General features: G+C 32.9%; 1 protein-coding gene across 3 annotated transcripts in view; it reads left to right on the forward strand.

The window, feature by feature from the left end:
* The window catches only part of LOC106136254 (uncharacterized), a 166,871-nt gene that overhangs the window by 62,628 nt on the left and 79,933 nt on the right, over positions 1-24,310 (forward strand). The gene's annotated exons all lie outside the window — the stretch shown is intronic.

Below are 24,310 nucleotides of genomic sequence, written 5' to 3' on the forward strand. Positions count from 1 at the left end.
TATGTTTGTTTTGTTTTTTTTTTATTTATTTTTCTATATCTTTTGTTGCCGTGTGGTTCCCGACACCAAAAATAAAAAGGACTTCCCCTTCTCTTCCCTGTGGATTTCGTAAAATGTAACTAAGGGCAAGCTTATAATCTTGAGATTCCTTTCGTAGACGAAGGACTAGCAACCTGTCATTATTATGTTAGTTCCATCATTACTCTATACACCTACAGCCAATATGCAGAAGAGGAGTTTGGTTTTCATGTTTAGGATGTAATAATTATTTTTAAGAGAAAAAATATCTATTAACCTGTCATAAATTATAACATAGATATACTCAGGTAATTCACAAACATTCATTATTTGAATCTCAATTCTATCATTAAGTCAACCAGCTGAACGTGGCGTTTCAGTCTTTCCAAGACTGTTGGCTCCGTCTTTCCCGCATTGATATAGACGTGTCTACATGTACATATGTATGCCGTTTTATACCCTTTACATGCTGTGAAATGTGCCGTTTTATACCCTCTACATGCTGTGAAATGTGCAAGTTACGTATAAGTTTACGGTTCCAAACTAAACGTCACATGAACTTAGTAATTTTCGATTAACAAAGATATGAGCTTTTAAGTAGAACGGTATTAAAATGCTTGTTATTTTAGTTAGTTTGTTAGTTATGAATGTTTATTAGCCTTTCCCTTGATTGACTTTTACATTCTGCACGGCAAGAGAAGCAGCTGGCACACGCTATGTTTTATTATTAGCATTAAAGAATGTTTATTTATTTTGTCTTTCAATCACCCCCTAATTACAACTACACTACTACTACATACATACATAAAATCACGCCTCTTTTCCGGAGGGGTAGGCAGAGGCTACATCTTTTCACTTGCCACGATCTCTGCATACATCTTCGCTTCATCTTCGACTCTCTTCATCATACTACATATCTACACAAAATTAAAATATACAAACTATATATCATTAAAATATATAAACTACACATCTGGCATCTTATTATTCTATCCCTCTTATAAAAGCTGAGATTTCAGAAGCGAAATCCTGAAAGCCTTAAATCACGGCCAATCTATCTGAGTACAAGTACTATAAAAATAATAATTCTTCCCAGTCAAAAATGGTACAAGTCAAAAGAAATTAACGAAATTTAGTTTTTAACACTCTTTAATTTTTCCTAATATAATTAGATAATTTATTTTCTCTGAAATCTAAATGTATATGGTCATATGTATTTAGATTTGAGCAATTGTAAAGACGCTCCACAAATCGTTAGTGATCGTTAGCGGGTTAAATAAATATATAGTAGTTTACGACAGCGTGATTAGGGAATTTTGTGATGTGAAAGAAGATATAGTGACAGGAATAGAAAAGGGAATGCTTAGATGACATTCATCCTCTCAATATGACCAAACGTTATATCGAGAGGATGAATGAAAGCAGATTCACTAAGAAAATATACAAAGGAAGTGTGAATAAGACTGTTGGAGCGGAAGGGCCTAGACAACCTACCTTGATCAAATTGGAGACGTTCTAGCAAAAGGTCTGGTCAAGAGTACCCGAAACCGCCGAGCTTGCATAAGGGAGTTATGAATGTGGATAACGCGAAAGAAGTTTGTTGGGATCGTGGCAAGTGGAAGGATGTGGTCTCTACCTACCGCTCCGGGAAAGAGGCGTGATTTATGTATGTACGTAGTTTATAAAGTAAAAAAGTATTTATTTCGTCTCCATATTAATTAAACACAGAAAAATTTAAAAAATGTAGAAAGTATTGGTGCAGACTGGTGTCTGTTAAAGACTCAAGCCTGTGTTACAGTACGCCATGCTCTCACAGCGGTTGTAGAAGAAGTACATACAATTCATAAGTAGAACATTTTTACTGAAGGATTACTATTGTAAAGGGTGGTTAGTACGAACTGACGAGCTAAATTATATAGAGTGACGTGTACATAAATTAGTAAAAATTGCATAGATCTACAATAATATTTAATATAAAAAAAGTCATGTGAATATAAGATACGTACCAATATAAATAAATAACGAATCAGATAAGATTATGACTTACACCAAACCCTAAAACGCGTTCGTGATCCGCCGAGCGACCGGGTGGCGCGATCTAATATCCCTCAGAGCACACCGCTAGCAAGCTACACTGCTATACCGCGTTGTAAGTATAGCATAGATGTCTTTGTAAAGTGCTTAGCTTCACTGAAGACTGTGTAACATTTTTTATTTTTTTAATTTTAATAAGTCAATCCATGTAGTCATGCCGCGGTAAACGCAATAGCATACCTTGGTAGAGTGATAAGGTGAAGTGAAAATTTAAAAAAATACTAAAAATTTAAAATTTTCTTGTCTTTTCTAGTCTCTCAGAGACTATAGATAAAAATTACTTGACAAAATTTTCATTATTTTTCGTGTTAACTGATAGAAAAATCATTTTGTGTTTGATTGAGTTTTTATAAGATATTTCTATTACAGTTCTTAGTTCACATTTTGTTTTGTGACAAAAATTACAGAATGTAAAAGATAATGATGTACCTATCTAATAATAAACAAGATGGAATTCTATAGTTACTCCAAAAACGCGGCAGGTTACGATTCGAGCATTTAACAATCGCCGACATTACAAACCACTCTGATGAAAAATAAAATAAGTATAAACATTACACACCAACTTCACTAACCTTTATATTTGAATTTATCTACGCTGTCTCCGATTATGTGTCCTTTGCTTACCGTCGTCAAAATACAAAAGAATAGGACCACTCCATCTCTTTTTGTCGTAAAAGGCGACTAAGGGGTAGGCTCTTTTAGGCGATAGGCTAGCAACCTGTCACTATTTGAATCTTAATTCTATCATTAAGCCAACAAGTCTTTTCAAGACTTGGCTCTGTTTACCCCATACGGGATAAAGACGTGATTATATGTTTGTATGTATATGTATGAATGTATATTTATGTATGTATAAGTACTTAACAGTCTCAACAGACTACGTTCAACTGTAAAGTTTAAAGTATTATGAAGTGTAGATATAATTTATTTTGATGAATTTATAGTGCTGTGAAAAACATAGTTGTGGCAGTATGTGAGCACACCCTGTTTGTTCAACCAACATAGCTTGTCTCGTAGAAAAGAATAGATTAATTTTCAAAATTTGGACCTGTAACCACAACTAATACGAAGAAGACAGTTCTGTAGCACAGTTGAATTTTTAACAAAAATGGAGCACCGTGATTGGTTGATAGCTGCGCTCCGCTTCACGCATACACATTTATACTCTCATTATTTTAATACTCTGACCTTAACTGCTTAAAACCGGTTCAGCGGTCGGCGATTAAGTCATCTTCCCGCCGTTTCACCGATTTCCAGTTAATTTCTTCATTTTGTTGTGCCTCACGACTGTGTAGGTACTCTTTGTTTTTTGTACAGCCAGTATACCAAGTAACAGATATGTAGAAATGTTCAGTATGATATAAACACCATGTCGATTACAAGACACGCATCAGTGCGATTTCTAAATTAAAAAGTTCGAAGTATAAAAATCATCCTTTTACACAGTGAGGATGAGTGACAGACAAAACTGCGGCGCATAGGTAGTTTAATTGCACGACTTTTGCCGAATTGAACGTAAAAAGCATTTGTTTTCTTAGTAAAAAGTTCTTAGTACAAAGTTTGTTATAATGACAAGTTTAAGGTTTTTTTAGAGCTATTTAAAATTCAGATAGGTATTTAGGATTAAAGTTGTCTGAACTCGAAACAAGAAACTGTCATTTATTTTATTGTTTCATGTTTAATTATGTAAGTATTAGCATGTATCTTTAGTTAAATATGTTAAACGATATTTACGCATACGCCATACCGCTCCAAAATTCATCTCTCCTCGGGTCTACTGGGTGAGATTTCTTTTGAAATAAGTAGCACCTTTGTACTAGAATTACCGTATTAAATGCTCCTGTTTATAATTTTGTGTACATAAATGAATAAGAAAATGCACAAATTTCAGTACACAAAAAAAATTATTACAATAAGTACAAACCCATATTGATAATGACTTTGTCCTTTTACCGCCTTCTACATAAATGCATGTTGCTACATATTTATATACAAACTTTTCCTCCTGGCTTTAGACCCTGTTGCATCCTCACCTCTCTGGAGAGGAACCCAGGGTATGGTCAGGTTTTTACTACTTATTAAAACTAAAATGTTAATATTATTTAGAAATATAAAAAAATATATATATTTTGTCTCTGACTGTACACTGAAGAATCTATTCCAAGGCAATTTTTCTAATGGCCATCGAAATATGTCTTGTTGATCGAAAAGCTCTTGTGATAATTGTATTAATGGTTTTTCATTATTTCATCCACTTTAACAGTGAATTGTGAACGTTTTTATTTCTCACGAAACGAATTCACGACAGTTAATGGCACTTCAGTTAGAAAATAAATTGCGGACATTTTTATGGAACGATCGTAATTACCGAAGGTTGTTATCGTTATTAACGATATTTTAATTTATCACAATCAATTTTGCTAACTTTTGTAATATTTCTGACATAACTTTTTAATGAAGTTCTAAATTTAAAAGCCTTATTATGACTATTACAATTTCTAAACTATTCTAATAATAAACCTACCTTAATAGAAAAAAGTAAAATTCCTAACTACAAACTAAAAAATATATTATTTAATTTAATTATTTAATTTAAAAATAAAGAAATAATATAATAAATTTCAATAAGCCATAGTATACCCCGTTGGGTAAAGACATGATACATATGTATGTAAAATAATAAAAAATAAAATGTTGATAGTTTTCTTTTACGCGGGCAGAGGTGACAACTTACAAATATTAAAAAGTCTAAATGAAACATGGTAAATACAATACCTAGGTATTTGCAAATCTATTTGGTAACCTTTGGAGAACTCACTGAATATCTTCTTGAATAATTTAAAATGTTAATGAACTTTGTTCTGCTTCCGTAGCGGTTAAATTAGCATTTTAGGCCTCGCGAATTTGACTCAAGATTTTAATTTTCTAGATAGCATCTTAATTTATTAATTTTACACCGTTATTATTATTATTTTTTGGTGTAGTCAGTCAATTAGTGTACCAATGACACCAGTCTCTTACAATTTTAACAGAGTTTAGAATATATTGTACCGACATTAGATATTTAGTTATTCATATAAAAAGTCAGTTATCATAAATAAATCATCTTGTCATTTTAAACACCATCGGATTTTATGTAAAAGTAATTCCTTACCAAGCCTCCCTAGACCTCAATAGAAATCGGTTTATAATATAACATAACGAATAATTACGTTACATCTCCTGCGGGGCAGACAGAGCCAACAATCATCGAAAGACCGAAAGGCCACGTTCAGCTCTTAGGCTTACTTTATATACTTGCAAATATCTACAGTCAAAATAAATAAGGTAATGAAAAGGGTTTGTTTATTTACTTATTTGTTTACTTACGGTATTAACAACAGGTTACAATCGTTAACATCGTCTAAATTAATATAAACTTAACAATATGATCTGTACTGGTACCCAAAAACGTTCACACACAACATTATTATTTTTGTAAACATAAAATACACAAAAAAAAAACAATTTATTGTGTAAACAAAACTACAAAGCACCACAACAAAAACAGAGTCACAAGTAAAGTCACAAAGTTTAACTTTCTGGTTAAGCTTCGTCGAGTATGTACTAAGTATGTCGAGGTCATCATTTTGACCCCGAGTCACAGATTTAACCGGCATGACAGATTCCGATTCGGTCGTGATTCAGACGTCATTCTTATGTCTTTATCTACGATTTTTGAAGTGAGCGAAAATAATCGTGAAATTATCTGATGATTATGTTGTTTTTTTTTTTTTTGATACCTTACATTTTTTGAATTGTTATCAATTTTAAACAATTATCACCGCTAGATAATTCGTATTGTAGGAATCTTAAAGAAACTGGTAGTCATATTAAATTATTTCTTTTGTGGAAAATATCTTAAGTTTTTCAATCAATACTGTGTTTAATATAGTTTGTATTGTGCAACCTCTTTTCTATTTTATTCAGAATGTGTCATAACTGGCCAGTTACAAAAAATAAAAAGAAAATTTTTAAGTGTGCGTTTGATTCTTTTTTACAATTTAATATCTAGTACAAATCTAATTGTTTTAACATTATTGTACCAATAAGTTCAGCGGTTTATTACAGTGCATATTTAAAGTTAAACAAAGGGCAGTTTAACTGCCATCCCAAGAGCATCCCCAGTTTATTTCCATAGTTAAGTTTTACTTTTTAAAGAGTGCTTTAACGTATCTAACAACTGACTAAGATGTCCTTTAGGAAATATATAATCTAGACAGTGGTCATAATAGTGCTCCTCTAAAAAGAGGTGAGGACGCAGTCATAACTAACGCCAAAATAATGGTGAAAGGTGTTTGACTTTTCTCACAGAGACTCAGCAATAAAAAAATAAATAGGTAAGTATCTATTCATAATTAACAACACGTGATTTTTCTTTCCCACAAAATGCAAACATCTTAAAAATATTAAAATCGGCCCATTGTCGACTCTCTCCGTTACGTTTGTAGCGTGTCAATCACTTAACTTGTCTTTGTTTTGTTCATAGACGTTATAATTTATAGACATTCCAAATCGTACAACTTTGGGTGCAACTGTCATGCTCAAAAGCAAAAGGAAAACATATACGAAATAAAGCTATTTCATGCTGGATTAACAAATTTTTATTCTTTGTGATTACTATTGTATGTACCACCGTGATATGTAAAAAAAGATTACAAATTACAAATATTTATGCCAAAAAAATAAATAGAAATTTAATTTATACACGTCTAATTGCTTCATCCTTTGTATATGGGTAGACATAAAATTGTCACAACATTTAGTTGAATGGCTTAAAGTATCTAATCCATCGCCTGATATCTTTCACAATTTTGTCAATCACATTTTGTAGCTTCTATTCTAGTCTGGTGGCAAAGAAACAAAGGTATTTGCCAATCTCCGTCAATATTGTAAAAGTCAATCAATGGTGATTATATTATATTTCTTTTTTTTTGTTCTTAGATCGAAACATTGTCATTTATTTTGAAACAGTAATGGAACAAAATATTTTATCTCTGAATGTCATGTCTATAACTACATGCATCTATAATGTTTACTAATGAAATCGCACTAGTCACCGCGGCCGGTATGAATCAACGTCAATATGTCGGGGTCAAGTGAGTTAACGAAGGCTTCAGAATATTCATAAGGTTTCTCATAACACGCATGAAATTGAAACGTTATTTAGGCTTTTGAGTTTGGCTAGAGATAGTTGATTGATCTTTAATTACAGATTGATGAGATTTTTTCATGATTATGAGAGGTGAGATCTTGTGATTTTTTATAATTTATAAGTTGGTGTTATATTCGTGTGGTTCTCGGTGCTAATAAGAAAGTTTATAAGGACGTATGAGTTTGAGACTCTATCATCCAAAAACTCTTGAAGAAAAAAAAATAGCCAAATGTTAAATAACTGAAATCGATAAACATAAAAATCTGAATAAAGCATTAGAATTCTTAGCTCTAAAGTTATTTTTACTATGCCATATTTAAATCCGTAATAAATGTAAATCCTATGGACATTTAATTTATAACCTATAAATTATTCCGAAAAGGTCCGGGCCAGGACAAATCAAAGTCGATCAAATCTGAAGCAAACCTCATAAATCTGTTGATAGTGATAGAACATTTTAATGACAATATACAAATACGATACTGGGTCGTAAATTTGTAACAATACTCAATAGCGGCCATTTTGTTAATGCAGCATTGAGATATATTACTGGAGTAGATGAAGCTAGATATATTGGGTCTTAAGATGTTTTTTGAAGTGTGTTCTTGACAGTATATGTCTGAAGAATGGTACAGATAAAATAAAGATGAAAGTTAACTTTACCGTTATATTATTATAGTTACGTTATTTTCGACGGACGGAAGCGAAGCTTCTTGCAAACTAGTAATCGACACTAATATTGTAAATGTGAAATTGTGTTTATTTTTCCGTCTTTCTCGTCAAAACACAGATGCGATCTCCATAAAAATTTTTAGTAGTTTACTTTATAGTGTTGCTAAATTTGCTTGCTTTATTATGAGTATATTGCACGTGAAAGAAGCCGCATGCGAAAGCTTATATTTCATTATATTTGGGATTGACATGAGATGAATTACCATAGTGACAGCGAACTGATTGTAGACATCAGCGAAACTAGCTAGGAAGCTACGGATTACTAAAAATGAAAAAACCTTTCAGACATAAAAAAAAAGTATTAAAAATTTCAAAACCTCTCAGATGTCAGCTCCTTTCTAAAGTCAGTTCAACGTATCATGAAGTGTCGTCTAAGCCTGTCGGTTATAAACGAGGTGGCGAGCAGTAAACTTAGTGTTATCGTACTCGGATTGTTTATAGTCGTACTGAATTACGTTGTCTGATAGATTTCCTTGAGATCAAATAAATCTTAGGATAATCTTTGGTAAGCCAGTGTATTTTTGCTGTATTAAAGACTTCAGTATGAATAGTGGATAAAATGCAATAACTTTTTTGAGCATCATCTGTACTTGAGCTTTTATTATCTGGATCTTAACCCCATCAATCAACTATCTGTCTAATCTAGACTTATTTAAAGCTGTTTCTGTTTATTATGACAAAATAAATTAAACTTGCCTATTTAAAGTACCCCAGCAATCCAGTTAATTGTTATATAAATTTTTGTATAACGTTTATTTTGTGATAAATTGTTGATGGTCCAATAAATTAAATCCTTTCGAAATTTTTTACAAACATTTTCGTTAATTATAACACAGAAATTTCTTAATTATTGGTCACCATTAGTTGCTTAACTATATAAAATATATGTCTGAATGTAAAACATCGAGGTCAAGCACCCCTTAATTTGTCATTTTATAAAAAACGACCGGTGGGTAAAAATCTATAAAAACTTGAAATCAAATCAGCTCCAAGCAAATGGATATGGCTCGCCGACAAAACACTTGTAAAGCACCTTAGTATTATCAACGCATGCAAACTGATCCACTGCTATTAAACACGATTTCCTCTCCACATCATCCAAGCTTTATCCATCCTTATAGTCTTCCGAATTAAGTTCAAATTCGTAATAACGATAAATCGGTAAAAATATAAAAAGCATCTTTGACCGGGTATCATGGTACGAGGCTTCCTCTCGCTTGGTTAATTAAGACATAGATTATCAAACGTTTTAGAGTAGTAAATAAAATCGTAATCTTTGTCTGTATAGTAAAGGCGTCTCTATAACACGCTTTATCTTGGAATGGTAAGCCGAAACGCATAACATTTCTTTGATCCCACACCTACACACACATTTAAAAGGCAATATCTGACTATAATACTAATGCACTGTCAATTTTTAATGTAACTCATGATATAGAAACAAGAATGCTTAAATATCTACGAACGTCTGTGCGAGTAGCGGACGTTTTATTTTTATCGTCTAATACATTACTTCTAATCGATTCCTTTTCTTTTCAGGTAAGTACGCGACTGAATTTGTATACAAATCATGTTTTTGTAAGTACGTCATTCATTAAATGTATATCTGCTTTTTGGGGAATATCTTGACATACTTGAGGATGTTTCAATATCCTTAATAGCATTTTCCTTGAAATATTCCGCGTCGAAGAAATATAGGTCGTATTTTTCTTTATTGTTCGCATTAATTTGCTTTTCTTTCCTTGTCTTAACATTCCCTGCACAAGTAGCGGCCATTTTAGGTAAAAGTTCATGAGATATAAGTCACGTCAAAACTTTCTTAAACAAAGAACGAGTGCCCTAGACTGATTAAATACTTTAATCTTTATTTACTGAGATCCCGCGTACAATTTTGTTTCTGGATTTATTGTCCAACTTTTAATAAGACAGGGTGGAGTTTGAATTTCAAAAGGTTGTTGGTGATTGTCCGTTTTCTTCAAATTTTAAGTGACCTTGTAATCCGAGACAGTTGAGAACAACATCAGAAAGGCGCCTACACAAACCGAGTGAAATATTTAAAGAATCTTATTTTATGGAACTTCAAGTTTTGACGTTTTCAGTTTGCTACAAGCTGTTATTGTTTACCATGTTTAAATAAAAAAATGCGAGTTTTTTTTTTTTTAATTTTATGTGGGCTTGTCAAACAGTTACCCAAAAATCACGTCAGGTTTTCCGTAAAATTAAACTGAGTACAGTTACAAAACTTGAAGGCCATGTTTAACTTGATGGCATAAAGGTCCATCGTTTCAGAGGCAGTGACTAGTTGTTAGCCCATCACTTTATAGAATAAGAATATCCACTAACTTTGTTGAGTTCAATTTTTAATGGCGGTCAAATTTTAATTTGTTTTAGTTAAGTAAAGGAGTCGTTTGGTCGATGCCACTGATGGGTTTTCAAATATTTGTTCAACTTTTACATTGGTCAAGTGTTTGCCGAGTTGGTGATTATGATAGACATATTCTATATTCTTGGATTCAAGTTCTTTTTCTGTTGTAACAAAATATTTACTATTTCATGAATAATATTTTTTTTAACAAATTGAGAAATCTATATGTTTATCTTTTATCATATTAATTCCATCACCCCGGCGTTTTTGTTCTGATTTTACCTATTAGTATCGAGAAGAATGAGGGATACTATGACGGCGAGTTTATAAAATCAATGGACAACCACTTGATCTTCGTTATACATACATACATACATACATAAAATCACGCCTCTTTCCCGGAGGGGTAGGCAGAGACTACCTCTTTCCACTTGCCACGATCTCTGCATACTTCTTTCGCTTCGTCCACATTCATAACTCTCTTCATACAAGCTCGGCGGTTTCGGGTACTTTTGACCTGACCCTTTACCAGGACGTCCTTAATTTGATCAAGATACGTTCGTCTAGGTCTTCCCACTCCGACCTTTCCCTCCACACTCACCTTGTATATCTGCTTAGTCAACCTGCTTTCATTCATCCTCTCCACATGACCGAACCATCTTAACATACCCTTTTCTATTCCTGTAACTACATCTTCTTTCACATCACAACATTCCCTTATCACGCTGTTCCTTATCCTGTCACTCAATTTCACACCCATCATACTCCTTAACGCTCTCATTTCCACTGCATTTATTCTGCTTTCATGCTTCTTTTGCCATACCCAACTTTCACTCCCATACATTAATGTCGGGACCAACACGCCCCTGTGCACAGCCAGTCGAGCCTTTTTGGATAGTTTCTGACTGCTCATAAAGGCATGCAAAGCTCCATTCACCATGTTCCCCGCGTTCACTCTCCTTTCAATATCACTATCATACTTGCCATCTGATGTAAACTTTGATCCTAGATATACAAACTCTTTCACTTGCTCCACTTTTTCTCCTCCAATCAAAATATTACATGCTGTCATTTCTTTCTCCATTTCAAAAACCAGTGTTTTAGTTTTACTTACGTTCACTTTCATTCCTTTCTCTTTTAAAGCTTCATGCATACAGTTTACCATCTCCTGTAACTCCTCCGCTGATGACGCCAGTATAACCTGATCGTCGGCATAGAGCAGACATTTGACGAGTAACTCATTCATCCTTAGTCCACTTTTAGACTCTTTCAAATCTGTCAAACAGCTATCCATAAATAGGTTGAACAGCCACGGTGACGCAACACATCCTTGCCTAACGCCTTTCTCAATCTTAAACCACTCAGTGTGCGCTCCGTTTATCCTGACACAAGCACTCGAATCCTCATATAAGGATTTCAGTGCTCGTATTAAGAGACTGCTCACCCCATGCATAGAAAGTGCTGACCACAATTCATTCCTCTCAACTCTGTCATAGGCCTTTTCCAGATCTACGAATGTGCAATAGACTTTTTGACTCTTGGCCAAAAACTTTTCGGCTATGCACCGCAAGGAAAAGACCTGATCAGTACATCCCATTCCCTTTCGAAATCCCGCTTGAGCATCCCATATTTTGTCATCAGTTTCATTCCTGACTCTATTAATCAATACCTTAGCATACAATTTGCCGACGACGCTAAGCAGGCTTATACCACGATAATTTTTGCAGTCCAGCTGTGACCCTTTTCCTTTGTAAAGTGGCACGATAACAGCCTTACACCAATCTTTTGGTACTCGGCCGCTTCTCCAACACAAATTGAAAAGGCAGTACAACTGACTAGCTACTACGCCTTTTCCTGCTTTAAGCATCTCGACCGACACTCTATCACACCCAGCAGCCTTTCCCGCTTTCATACTCTTAAGTGCTTCCACAATTTCGAACATTTCAATTTCGCCTTCCATCTCATTCTCTTTTTCTTCGCTATAGCAGAAATCTTTCTTATTTCCTTCCTTTTTTTCAAATAAACTTTCAAAATAGTCCTTCCATATCTTTAGTACACATTCTTCTCCTTTCACAACGCTACCATCCTGGCATCTGATCCTAGTCAGCTCTCTGGTTATAGTATTTCCTCGGGCTGACCTTACGGATTTCCAGAATACTTTCAGATTTGACTGAAAGTCTTCTGATAGCCTTTTATCAAAATCCTCTTTATACTCTTCTTTCTTTCTAATCACAGCTTTCTTAACCAAATCTTTCATTTTCTTATATTCCTTACGTGCTTCATTCACATCTTCATCTATAACCTCTTGCATTCTTAAGTTAGCTTTTGCTGCTAACAAATCCAGCCATGCTTTCTTCTTTAATCGCACAAGTTCTTGCACATCTTTTCTCATCCACGCATTTTTGTGATTTTTTCCTTTCCTTCTTCTACTTACACCACACACTTCAACAGCTACTTTCACAATTCTTTCTTTAAATTCCTTCCATCCATCTTCAATATCGCTCATTTCATCTAAATCTTCAAATTCATCCTTCAGTCTATTAATATACTTCTTACCTACATCCATATCTTGCAAATTTTCTACTTTTACTCTTTCCAAAGCGCTGGTTTGCTCCCTTACCCTGTGCCGCCAGCGATTGAAGATACCCCTTATCCGGGATATCACCAGTAAATGGTCCGAGTCAATGCCAGCACCGCGATATGCACGGGTATCCAGCACTTTGTTCTTCAATCTTTCATCTACAATCACAAAGTCTATCATACTTTTTAAAATACCTTCCACTCTTGTGTAGGTGTGGATCTCTTTATGTTGAAACATTGAGTTCGACACAAAAAGATCCCACTCTAGACAAATTTCTAATACACTTCTTCCATTATCATTCACCTTTTCGTCACCAAACGCACCAAGCACCTTTTCATATCCATCACGCTTTACACCCACCCATCCATTAAAATCACCTAACATAATAATCTTCTCATTTGGCTTGGTAACTTTCAATACTTCTCTTACACTATTCCAGAACTCCTCGTTTTCGCTTTTTGCTGATGTTGTACCCCTCGAACCCACATCCCAAGGTGCATAAACACCTAGAACGAAGATCCGAGTGATTCCAACTTTCAGCCTAATCCATAGAAGACGAGGGCTGACACACTCATACTCATTCACGCACTCAGCCATTCGTGCAGAAAGAATTAGACCGACCCCTTGACAGCCTCGGCTGGTACTGGAAATTCCAGACCAATACGCCGTGTAAGGGCCGTGCTGCGTCGCGTCGCATCCTTTCCGCTTCGTTTCATTCACGCACAACACATCCAAACGTCTTTCATCCATCATCTGGCATACTTCCTCAATCTTATCCTTCATTCCTCCTCTTACATTCATCGTCGCAAAGCGGCTTTCAGCTGACCGCATACCGCTCCCGCCGGGAACGAGACGTGATGGGGTGCGGACACCATCGCCGCCATTTATATGCTTTTTAAGGTTCATAATGCGATTCCCACGAGACGCTAGGGAAAAATTTTGTCCGCCCCAGCAGAGCCCCGCATGCCAGGGTAAGGCTAGCCATTACCTGGGGGTCGCCCAACCCCATGGCGGAAGTGGCACGCTCGAGACTAGGCTCGCCCCTAGCCATGCATCCATCGGCGCGGCAGACCTTAGATTGGCAGGGATTTACATTAAAGAGGAATCCCAAGTCTATCCGTTAGTCGGCTCTTACGACATCCGTGGGAAAGAGATGGAGTGGTCCTATTCTTTTGTAATGGTGTTGATCGTTATTATGTTTACAAATTAGATATAATCAAACGTGGATAGTTATATGGAGACTTAGAAAAAGTAGGCTTTACCTAGCAATATATGTGATAGTTAGATGACCTTTTTATCGTACCCCTACTGATAAGAAGCTGCAAACGCAAAAGTTATTTTCTTGGAAAGTCTCATCATATTGGGCTTAATTTTAAAGCCGTTTACACAATATTAAAAGATCCTGCTAAATATTATTAAACCCGACAACACAACTTTGTGATATAAAAAGAAACAAAGACGAATAGTCTCGCCCAATGTGAACTAAGCTTGACCAGTATTATCTAAAAGCGTGGCGGTACCCTAACGTTTTGATAACGCCCGACGCCGCCCTAAAAACCGTGTGTTTGTGTTCCGTCTATGTTTGTTTCGGTATAAAGGTGCGGGGGTTCTTTGTAATTAAAAGTGAACGGTCAGAGGGGTTCGATTACTTATTTCTAGATTGTATAATATCTATATTGAAGTTTGTTTGGTTACATTATAATTTTATGGTAAGATGGGGTTCAAAAGTGCATGGATGATATTTTAAGTGTCACAATCGGTATGTTCATCTGTGATTTATGTACTGTTATGATATATTAGTGATAAGTATGATTTAAAAAAAATTACCATCGTTTTTGGCTTGGCTTGGTTCATTGAACTTAACTCGGGGACCAAAATAGCCTTGGTAAAGAAACAAGAACACGGCTAAACTACGAAATAACAAGATAAGAATTGAAATATTATTCACAAAGTCATAATTTGATTAAATAAATGATAATATAAGTCTTCGAAATAAATGATAATATTTTTCATTCATTATACCTTGAAAATTATTTCTGCCATCAATTTTAAATGACAAAAACTTTATTTAAAAATGAACTTTAATGATGCTCATCATAAGAACCACTTCGACTAATAATTATGAATGTCGAATATCTGGACCATTTAACACATTATTAACCGAAATAAAGAATAATTATGCAATAAATCTGAACCTACACATGTGTTGAGATCATAGTAATGAGGGGCATATCCCTTAGATGTAGCATAAAAGTGGATATTTTACTGGTAAAATTTATGGGTGTAAAATTTTAAACCGATTAACACTAAAAATATTTAACACTTAACTATTAAAATGTAAATTACTTTAAAATGAAAATAAAATTCGTATCAACTTTTTTAGTCGATGGATTTAAAAATTTAACGTTTTATATTTTAATCTTTTTTTTTTAGTGTTCTTGATCAAATTAAGTTATGATAATATTTTTTTTTTATTAGACGGACCATTGCTACTTTGCTGCAGAAGGTGCAATCAGGATCATGCAAAGAATCAAGGGAGAGACAAAGTAAATTTTATTTTGGGAATAAATTTGGTCTTGTGGTATCAGTTATTATTGAATCGCATTTAGATCATCCCAAATAATTCCCTTTAAAGTTAAAAATACTTAACACCATATCTCCCTTATTCCATGATCTGAGGAACAGACAGATATTCGAGCTACGGAATGCGTCAGAGTGTATTTCAACGCCTTAATTGGGAACAAATGTGATGAGTTGTGTTATGAAGGATGGCGTGACAGAACTTAAATAATGTGTTTAGACATAAAACTAAAATGTGGGGTAAATAAAGGATGTGGTGTCGATTTCAGCACAGGATGTAACGTTATTGATGATTTACTAGCTTCTACACGCGTTTTTGTATGCACATTGCAAAAATTAGACTTATAGGTCATAGTTTAATGTTATAATGAGGAAACGAAACATTTTTTTGTTTGCATTGAATTTACTCAATAATTATAAAATTGTTTTCAATGAAATTCGGTACAAGTATAACAGAATTACGTTTGTTTTTAATAATAATTTTTACTTGCATTTTTTGTTGATCTACTTAATATGTTTATTTTAAGAATTTTTCATAGAAGCTAGGCCTTAATGAACAGACTTTAATAACCTTTAATAAAAATATATATAAAAACAGAACACTCACACGTCTTTTTCTCAAATGAAAGATGGTATGAAAACATTCGGTAATGTTTTTTCGATCAGCTGTTTGACACCAACCCGTCTTTCCTTCATTACACAATTTTCAGTGATTTTGTCCTTAAGTCACCACCTACAACATTCACAGATCAACATTCAGTGGCATAATTCTGCCGGAAGCCAGAGTTTTAAAAAACGAAAAATTTAACAATATCATAAATTACCTTACCATCAATTTTAATGAAGTCACAAAATAAAGAAACACCATTTTACATCCATCAATTAACCATCGATGCTGACATTTAAAGTAAAATCCACACTGTATTTATCGAATGAACATTTTGAAGCAAAAACATTCGTGTACATTAATCTTATAGGCTTGCAATAAGAAGATGTTTATCTCATGTCGTCGACTTGTATCTCAATAAGAAATCTGATTAACATAACAATATACTTAATTGCATCTTGCGATCCGGGCGTGGATCGAACTTTTAAAGGTGCGTTCACATTGGGGTGACCAATATTTTTATTTAAATTTTTAGACATACTAAAATAATTTATATAATATATAAATAAATTTACATAACAATCACGTTTCTATTACTTACAAGCTAAAATGAGCAAAAAGCCTTGAAAAGACTGAAAGGCCACCAGGAGATAGTGGCAGTTTGCTAGCCAATCGCCTAAAAGAAGTTTATTAACCTTCATTGGCTTTTTTCGGAAGTGAAGATTGTAAAAGGCAGTCATGATAAAATCTGATTTTTATTTTTCTGATTATCATTTTTTAAACCAAGAAATCTACCTCTTTCTGTTTCTGCATCCGTTGAAATCATTGTTTAACCCTTTTTTTTTGTTGGTGTTCATTTAGTTTCCTTCATATTGTGATTAATTCTTTATAATAAAACAAGTAAGGTCAACTTTTTATTGTCGAAAATTGTATTGTATGATGGCACCTTTACTTCTGTTTCATTTGTCCTTTAATTTTCATTAAACAGACGATAATGAATCGCAGTACGCATTTGTTTCATTATAAATTAGGTTTTTTACCTCCAAACAAAAACAGACAAACAGAACAAAAACATAAATAGAATCGCTGACAAATATAATAATATAATTATTTGTCAGCGATTCTATTTATGTTTTAGAATGAAGTATTATATCTGCTTAATAAATTGATTACTGAATTTATTTAAAAGTATTTATACATTATGTTGAATCAGAATATTCTTTTTTTGGAAGGAGAAGGACCGAAAAATTTACCTAGGTCAGAGACATCCTGATAGAAGGTAAGGTCAAAAGTATTCTTAACCAACGATCGTTGTCAGTAGGAATGCTTACTCATGTTAGTTTTTCGAGATAATTAAAAAACTATATAGAATCTATTGTCAGTAAAACGATAAAAAATCTAGGCCACAGCATGTAAAATATCACTTACATGCTCTCTTGTACAGACGTCTCATGTATATAGCCAAAGTTGATAATACAATCGAAAAGACGCTACTGCGAGATACAAGCAATAATTTTAAACAAAGTGCTCCATATTTTAAATTTTCTTGTTCATGAACCAGATCGTTTATAAAATTCACTAAAAACTAGACCGCCTTTTCATTGGAATTGTCGCCTATGTTTTGCTACAATCACAAATTAAAAATACTACAGATAAGCCACTTAAAAACTTAATAAAAAAGTAATTATCTTCTTTGGTTTTGGAACTATATGTTTATTTATTTATTCTTTATTGTAACAATTACAATTTGTAAAGAACAATAGGCGGACTTAATGCTAATAGCATTATCTTACAGTCTACTATTGGGTTAAGCAGAGAACCTTTGCGTGGGTGATAATAAATAATGCATAATAAACATACCTACTTATTATACCATGTATAATATATATGTTATTCTTATAAATACAATCGCCACCACAAGATATATTACCCAATAGTTAAAAAAATAATCTAACGATATTGCGTGAAAGTATGTAGTATGTGTAAGTACTCGTATGTAGTATGTGTATGTAATGTGTAGTATGTTAAGTATGTGCGTCGTAGCAGGTGGAAAGATACAGTCTCTACCTACACCTCTGGAGTGATAATCAACAATTAAACTTAAATAAACAAACAAAGTTCCCTGTTCAATCCCCAGTCATGTCGTGATGAAAAACTAACTTTTTCCGAATGGTATGGCATTTGGAAAAATCTAGGTCTCCATTGATTATATACCTTGTAAAAAGTAATAATAAATATAAACAGTATCGTTTGTTTTCACACAAAACTTACTGTTGCCTAGTTTAAATTTTATAATTATTCTCGTGTGTAATTTACTAGCTGCGTCCTGGGTTTCGACCTTTGGGAATTTCAGGATAACGTACTTTACTACATTTTAAATTATTTCCTACCCATGTGTATAAAATTTCATCAAAATCCGTCAAGTAGTTTTTGCGTGAAATCGTTACAAACACACACACACACACCCTTACAACCTTTCGCATATATAATATCAGTAGGATATTTCATTTATTGCACAAAGTTATTTTTCTGTAATTTCAATAATTTGTGACGCTACAGAAATACTAAACCACATTGTTCAGTCCAGTTCAATACAAGATTTACAAGCCATTCAGTTGTATAATACCTCTTTTTAATTCAATGGACTCGCTGAATCTTTAGCTACTAGTGTATTTGTTATAGTTTTATGAATGATATAAAATAAATATGGAAATAGTTTGTTCTTATTTCATTCTGGTTATTGTTTCTTTGTTCTTCAAATAATTATATTGTTTCATCTGTTACTTGCTGAGATGTTTCAAGGCTTAAGTGAACAGGCACTATTAATAAGTTTAACATGAAATGATAAAATTTATAAATAAAATTTATAATTTATAAATATAACTGAAAATAAGTGGCCAGGAAATTTAAAATGAGAGATGCATTTAGCCAAGTTCTAATTTTTGTAAACTGATAAACAAAAACTTAAAGGTCTGCTGCACTGCACCAAAAAGTTTACAATAAAATCCAACATTGGTTTTTACTTAAAATTAAACTTCAATTTAATCGATCTATAAAACGACGGCGTGCCTATTGAGAGAACTGTTATTAATCGGGTATAAAGTCAGCAGTTTAAATTAAGTTGTTTTTAAAATGGCCGTTTTTAATACGGCAGCGAAATTGGCTCGTGACTCGGGTAACCATTTCGCGCTAGGCTTCGGGATAAGCCTTTTAAGGGAACTGCTAATGAATTTTGTTACAATGATCTCCGCTATTATGATAGAGCAATTTGGTACTTAACCGAGTCGTAGGCAGTGGTTTTCCATATTTCCACTCGCCACGATACCTGCCACTTCCACATTTAAACTCTTAATGCAAACGTATCGCACAGAACGTCTTCGAATGATCAAGGATGATCATCTAGGCCTTCCACTTCTAATGTTAATTTACACACACTTTGTTGCTTTCATTCAATCTCGCCACATGATCAAACCATTTGGGTACCTAGTTATAGAATTAAAAAATGACAATTTGTTTAAATCAAGAAAGTTAATAGGGACGACGTTATAGTTAAGCAAGGGGTTAAAGGTCTAATTTGATTCGTAGATCAAAATTTAAGATTTTTGAAACAGTAGTGATGCAACTAGGTAAATCATTAAGAGGATGATGATTATTTATCTAAAACATTCATAAATTATGATTTAATTTACAAATAACTTACACGACAAGCATTCACATACGTCATTGAAACAAAGGCAACAAATCATAGTTATTTTAACTTCTAATCAAAATGAGAACAAAACAGGCTTATTAGGACTACAATGATTAATCTGAATGGTCACCCTACTCATGAGCGAATTACAAGGTATCCTGCTGGCAGACAATAAGATGTAATTACACGTATTTTATGTCTTTTTTAGCATCCCGCGCCGTGATATGTTAATCAGCAGTTTGATTTTAATATCACCACATCGTTTAAAGATTTCATTATTTTTTTTGCACAAGTAATAGTGCGATATAAATTATTATTGGCTCAATTTCTGGTTTCGCGTTCTGAAGTTGATTAACTCATGTATTACTATGCAGAAGTTAAGTACATTTTTGTTTTTTATACCACAATTATCACAATTATTAACGGGTTTACTTACGGATAAATCTCGTACTGTACAATTTTAAAAGACAGTAGTTCATTATTACTTTTTCGGTGATGATGCCAAATCAGATGAAGAGAGGTGAGAAAGAATCAAACTAAACAGGAGTGACCACTAAATGTTGTTTGTTATTTATAAAAATTATTTATTATTATATTCTGATTTTGATATTATCCTTTTATTACATAATTTAATTCGTAAGGTACATATATAATCACAAACAATTTCGCACCACCAGCATCATCTCACAAAGTTTAAAAATCATAGAATAAGTATCACGGGCCAGATCATATTTCATTTTATGCAATGCCCTCTCAATTTCGCATTCTTAAGCCCGCTGTGGAAACTCGTTTTAACAAAAACAAACTGGTCTGCATTCATAGCAGTTTTTGTCACCTGGATCCAGAATCCTGTGTTATTACCAGTAAGCTTTGAGATCTAATGAACGTTCAACGGTTATTTTGGTTTAATTTTTATTATTTGTTTTAATTGTTATCGGACAAGTTTCTTGTACTTTGATACAGTGGCAACTTTTTTGCCTCTGAACTTCAGGTGCAGGTTTGAACCATGATCAGGTCTGACCAGTTTGAGAAAATGATAATTTTATATTAACTAAAGTTTTGGACGTAATTAGACCAACAAAATTTATTATTTAATCGTTATAAAACAAATAATCAGTTTTGCCTTATTTTAGTTTAAAGATTATAATTTTATAATTAGTAAGTGGATTCTCAAGAGAAGGCCAGTAGCGACTGTCAGTTTTCTATTTTAATTATCTTTATAAATTTTGGATGACCACTTACATTTATTAAGGGTAAACATTCAATTTGAAATGTCGTGACAATGCTTAATCCACGTCTGAAATAAATTTCCAAGAATTATTAAGTTATATATAGACTAAACAAGTATTAACAAATACTCTTACTTAATATAATTCTATCTAGCAATTCATAACATTCAACGACCTATCGACCTTTGCTCCAGAAACGTCAAATCTTTAATTATATTCAGAACATCTTCATCATTTTTGTTCTCATGAACATTGAATTACAAAGTCGTCTATAAAGCTTGTTTAATTTCTTCACATCACCAAGACTCTTGTGTACTGAGATTATAACGTTAGCAATACTAGTTTACTTGTTTCAACCACCCGCTGCGCTCTATGTGCGGTATCTTTATGAACAACCTCACGAATAGAGTCATCATTTCCAAATTCCCATTTAATATCAACTATAATGCTATCATCTTAAGTATCATTTTCTGTATCATCGATTTCGTCAATTTAAAGCTGTGTGGCAAACTGTACAGCTCTTGTCGTTTCATTACAATTCTTACATCGTTTATCATACTTTACAGTCCCATAATTTATTCATAAAAGCGATCTTGTTTTATTTCCACCAAGATTTCTTTACATGGTGTTCTCAGATTTCTTAAATACGTGACGCGATTCTCAATAAAGAATACAATCCACTGACCAAAGCTATGCTATGCACTTCCGAGTTTATACTCTTCCAGAATTATAGAAGATAAATTACTAACCACTTATTGTGTTAAAAATTTCACAAAATTGAAAAATCACAAAGAAAATTAATACACATAAATAAACTCATTAACTGGAACAATTTGTAAGTAAATTATTGTTAATGTTTAAATTAGATTAATTATTCTATTTATATCATTTTATATTATTCTATAATGTTTTTTTTACTGGTACTTTTTACTGTTTGAATTGTTTGAAAGTATCTTCATACTAGATGTCTATAGCTATAGCATGCACGTTATAATTTACATATCAGTGGAATAAAGTCCTAATACGTGACGCGATTCTCTATAAACCTGAGTTATAGTTGGTTTATTATCGATAACAATATTTTACACGTCGCCAGGTATTCTGTAAAATGAAACTGTACCTTATTTATGTTACGAGGAATGACCAACAAATGCGATACCTTTATTATATTAAGATTAGTTATTAAAATTTGATCACCTTTAACATTATTATTACATATTAATTAGTCTTTCATTGTAATTCTTTGAAATTTATTCCTCTGTGTAAAAACTACAAAAGATAGGTATAGACAGAAGGTCTTTGATTGTAGCTGAAAATAGCGATTTCATTAAAAATTACAGTAAATTAGTAAATACTTTCTTTAATTATAATATTTTTCCGTCAGACTTCATTAATAAACACGAACAAAGTGAAAGAGAAATTAATTTTCTATATTTAGACTATGTACTAAAACAATAGAATCCGCCTCTATTTAACGAAGGATACGATAAATCACGAAACGAGCCTTCAATTTAGCTGTCGCACCTACACTAACAGCTTTCAAATGATTAATAATTATTAATACCAGGCCGAGGCGAACATTAGTGTCTTGTAAAATAACCCGCTGACCACTTCATATGAATATTTAATTCGAGGCGTCCATTACGGTAGCTGGCTGATGGCCACTTGCGCTTGAGCTGAGAATTTTGAATGTCTGTTGAATTTTAGAAGATGTCACTGGTTTCTCCCGTTTTTTTTTTAATTTACTCTTACTCATCTTTGCGTATTCTCAGTGGCGCCTTCCGACATTTTTGTTATATTAAAATTTACTATTCTTTATTACGTACGTACGTACGTACATACATATGTACAAATACGTGTATTTTCTGATAAACAGTTAATTAAAAAAAATAATATACTTAAAATAAAACTAAAATTAAAAATTACAGTACTTTTTAATTATAAGATAAAAATAAAATTTTGGTAATTTTTTGAAAATTTTCATCTTTTCCAGTTAATATTTTTTTTTTATAAAAAATCAATAAATGTTTTGCTATTATTAAGTTATGTGTTTTTTCAATAAATAAATCAATATAAACGAAACAAATTATGCAATTAATTGTTCATTTTATCTAAAAGGGTAGGTAATGTTCACTCATAATTGTATCATTGCGAAGATATTTTTCCCAATTTATACCATCAACACAAAAATATAATCATACTTATTGTTCAGTATGATAAATTGCCACAATATGCAATAATAATATCATATTTCAGTTGATTCCATTTGCCAAGACAAGCGTTTTATCTAAATTAACTCCAGAAATTATTGAGATATAAATAACATACATACATATAATATCCAAGCTTATGGGTAATTTATAAAACAGCTTGTAAATCGATACTCTAATACCCGATTTGCATTTCTGGTCACGCGATTTTGAAATAATCTAATAAATTAATATAGATTTAAAATGTTAATAACTGTTTGTTAGTCATTATAAGCGGTTAAACATTTGTAATCCAAAAGAATTGCCTTTTTTTTAATATAGAATTCCATTTTTAGTAAGAAAAAAAATCCGGTGTTTATATTTGTTTAGAAACGGATATTGTTTTAATCATATCCTTAATCCATTACCTACTTACATAAATCACTAGATTAATTGATTGTCTTTGAAAATGAACCCAAGTATGATTTTGTACACTTCTCGAAAGTGTGTGTGTCTTGTCAGTCAGTCAATTATTATCTAACGGTAGAGTTACATACTCTTAGATAGGTACAACTGCCAAGAGTAAACATTATTATTATTCATTATTACAATATCTATGGTTACCAATCTGACAATTCCCTTGATTGTATCTCAAGCCATCGAGCTACTCGTAAACTTGGCCTTTTGAATCCTGTAACTTTGGGTTATGTCTACCCCGTAAGGGATATCAACTAAACATTGCATATTAGTACTTTCAGTATGTTATTTGGATTGATTAATATATTTTTTAAATCTCTTTTCCATGGGTGTCGTAAAAGGCGACTAAGGGATAACTTGGGATTCTTCTTATAGGCGATGGGCAAGCAGCCTGTTTAATTTCAGTTTTAATTTACCTACTGTCACTTTTTGAATCTCAATTCTATCATTAAGTCAACAGCTGAAGTGATCTATCAAAAGTCAATCAAAAGAACACCAGCGTGGCCTTTCCAGACTGCTGGCTCTGTCTAGCCCACAAGGGATATAGACG

The sequence above is a fragment of the Amyelois transitella genome, chromosome 18, assembly GCF_032362555.1.
Source record: "Amyelois transitella isolate CPQ chromosome 18, ilAmyTran1.1, whole genome shotgun sequence".
Taxonomy (NCBI): domain Eukaryota; kingdom Metazoa; phylum Arthropoda; class Insecta; order Lepidoptera; family Pyralidae; genus Amyelois; species Amyelois transitella.